At 41.2% G+C, this 3,421-nt stretch overlaps 1 protein-coding gene across 2 annotated transcripts in view; it reads left to right on the top strand.

Moving 5' to 3' along the window:
• The window catches only part of LOC138055240 (uncharacterized), a 5,923-nt gene extending 5,657 nt beyond the window's left edge, over positions 1-266 (top strand). The window contains exon 2 of one of the 2 annotated variants that reach the window (XM_068901215.1): positions 1-266. This exon is cut by the window's left edge and continues 2,146 nt beyond it. The gene's annotated coding sequence lies outside the window, so the exon portion shown is untranslated. The other variant, XM_068901214.1, reaches the window with a different exon arrangement.
• The last annotated feature ends 3,155 nt before the right edge of the window (positions 267-3,421 follow it).

A 3,421-nucleotide genomic window follows, 5' to 3' on the forward strand; every position in this document is an offset into this window, starting at 1 on the left:
GTTGTTTATTAAAGAGAAAAGTTGTTCTGGAAGTGCAAATGCGATACGTGTCATTACGACCCTTTCATCATGATTTTCATCCTACCCTTGTAATACGGCCACTCCGTTAATACGGGCAATTTGTTTAGGCCCATTCAGTGACCGTGTTAACGGGGTTAATTCCCCTGTAAATGCAAAACCCGAGTTAAGGCCTCGTTCCTTAGCTCACGGTGAAACCAATTCTCAAGATGGCCGCCGAGGGCAGTATTATTTCTTTATGGCGCGTGCTCTGTTGGAAGATCTTAGACAGCAATGACCAGAACCAGGTTGCTGACCAGCGTTTTCGTTAAAACAATAGACCTTATACATAAATGGCGGTCACATTTATAATTCTTTTGTCCACGTGCAAATTAGCCTACCAAGCCTCATTTTAAAGCAAGAATTCCTTTCAATTCACTGCATGGTATGGAGGCTTGGTAGGCAAATTGCCACTTCGACAAAAGAATTATAAATTGACCGCGATTTATGAATAAGGTCTATGGATTGCTGGGGGTGCTCAGTCTCGCGGGCTCAGAAAATCTGGTTGTGATCACTTGTTATTTAAGGTTTTTCGCTCTGTGGCCTCTGTTTCCTTGAGAAGTCCTGAGTACTAGAGTGAATCCGGGTACGTGTCGGATAAGTGTGGACAAGCAAATTCGATTTTAATACGCTAAATGTGGATGGGAATATTTTTGAATCTGGAAAGACAAAGGTGCGGATTCAAAATTATCCGGATACTTGCGGAAGGGGCCTAAAAATCTGAAAGCCCGAAACGCCCGTGCTACATGTTAATTCCGACGCGTACACACCATTGCATTTTAAACTATTGAGTCTGACGTCATTTTCTCCACGATCCAGCGCTCTCAAGATTTCAAAGTTTGTAATGGCGGACCTTAAAATCGAAAAATTCCCGTTAACATAAACAGGTTCCTTTTTTAAATCAAGGCTTACAACGTGGGTCGCTTACTGTTTAGTTAACATAGTTTTGAAATCCAAAGGGGAAAAAAAGTTTTGGTCATAGGAGCACTTAAAGGGACTCGGTCACGGTCTGCGCATGTTCGTGTAGCTGACAAATTCAAAATGGCGTCTAGCGGAGGATCCGGACATGGCGGTAAACGCATCAACTCAGGGCGGAAACGAAAGGTCGAAGACAGAGGGGAATTTGCTTTAGATAACGATAGCATTTGCTTGCGATAAACTTGATTTAATGCAAAATATATGCAGAATTCTTCAACTTTTCGATATTTCCATAATGGCGGTCGAGCGTGACAAGTCTCCGAGAGAGTGAATGCTGCTGCGCATGTCAACCCGTGACAGTGTCCCTTTAAAATCTTAAAAATTAGGTTTTTTTTTTTTTTTTTTTTGCTGTAAATTAAATGGCAGACTAACGTAAGACCATGAAAAGTTACAACGAAATTTTATTGGAGCAGATTTGTAGCTACCTCCTTGGGAGCATGGATGTCGAAGTGGTGCTGAGGGTACTCCTCTCTTTCCAATTTAACAATTCTTGGATTTCGTGTGCACAGTAAGTATCACGTGACTGGGCAAAAGCGCTTAAAAAGACATACTTCAAAGAAGTTCACCGGCTTTCATTACAAGTACACTATGTTATGAAATTCAGAAGAGATCTTCGCACTTGGCTGGACAATATATTAAAACAATTGTCTCTTAGAGACACCTGAAAATTTTAGGCGGCTTCAATCGTGGATTCGAACACATGACCTCTGCGATACTCGTGCAACGCTCTTCAAGCATACGCATTTATTACCCACTATTTTGCCAAAAGCAATGTTAATTTGGGCTATGGGACATTTTCAATGACTGTCAGCCATCTTTACCAAACCTAACCAGGTGAATTTTAGAAAAGGTTAAATATGACCTTATATACAGTGTATATAGGAAAAAGGCTGATAAAGTACTTTGGCATGTCGATAAAGATGGGTGACAGCCATCGAAACTGTCAACATTAAAGTTAATATTTTTTCTTTGTTTTGGGCTATGTTAAATGAACTAGTAAATCATTTGAGCAATTCGAAATACAGGGCCCCGGTGGTTTTTTTTTAAAATCTAAACATATTTACGCTTAACCCATTGACTCCCGGGGGTTCCCCATTGACGAGTAAAATCGTCTGGCATTAGACAGAGTAACATACTAAGTATGGCCGGCACACCGGGAGGTGTACTTCCTATTATGGGGATGCTAGATTGGGTCGGATTTTCACGACTAGATTGATTATAATGGGGTTGCATTTTCAACAGAGTTCCCGACAGAGTTACTAGAATAGGGTCACAAATTGTCGAGTTTTTAAGGGAAAGAAAATTCTGGCTAGTGGCCGGGGATTTAAGAATGGAAAGATTTGCGGTAAAACAAAAAGTTGTTACAGCGCTGTCGATCTAATTGTTAATTAGTCGCGTTACATTCCGTTTTGAAATTACGATTAAAAAGGCCATATGTAAGGATTATGCATAAACAGAAAGTGACTAAGTTGGGGTCGCTAAAATTACATTTACCAATATTGACCCATGTAGCCAAAGTCGAGGCGTAGAGATCCAACCCTCCCGTTTTGGCGGGAAACCTCCCGTTTTCGCTTTTAAATATCAATCTCCCGGTTTTTGAAACTCTTCCTAGCCAAAGAAAGATTATGTTTTCTTTGTTAAACCAGTCTTTTTAGCGCAATTCTTTGCCGTTTTTCTGTGGTTTATCAGCCATTTTTGCCCCTGCCCTTTGGCGTCCTGGCATGAGCCTGCGGTAAATTGGGCGCGGTAATGAACAGGATTATAAATATTGCTAGCACTAGCACTAGCAATATTATAATCCTGTTCATTACCGCGCCCAATTTACCGCAGGCTCATGCCAGGACGCCAAAGGGCAGGGGCAAAAATGGCTGATAAACCACAGAAAAACGGCAAAGAATTGCGCTAAAAAGACTGGTTTAACAAAGAAAACATAATCTTTCTTTGGCTAGGAAGAGTTTCAAAAACCGGGAGATTGATATTTAAAAGCGAAAACGGGAGGTTTCCCGCCAAAACGGGAGGGTTGGATCTCTACGCTTCTACATCTAGTCTAGACTGAATGGTGACGAGTTGTGACCTGAAAATCTCTCGTGCTTTTCGCTGGGCTCACATTCATCAAGCGAGCTACGCTATGTCGCGTGACCTCGCACTATTCGAAGATTGTGTGGAAAAAAAGACTGATCGCAGTCTCCTTTCAAGCTTTCCAAGTTGTAATTGGAGGCAAGAGAAGAAAAGCAAAAACGAAGACTTTTAAGTAAGTATACTTTTTTCAACTGGTAAATGAAAACACATTCGGAAACTGGACTCTGGTAAGATAACACGGACCGAAAATATGGCGGAGTAGATGCAAAAGTTGTTGGTGTGGGTGTGGCAAATAAAAGTTTACCGA

The sequence above is a fragment of the Montipora capricornis genome, chromosome 7, assembly GCF_036669925.1.
Source record: "Montipora capricornis isolate CH-2021 chromosome 7, ASM3666992v2, whole genome shotgun sequence".
Lineage (NCBI taxonomy): Eukaryota > Metazoa > Cnidaria > Anthozoa > Scleractinia > Acroporidae > Montipora > Montipora capricornis.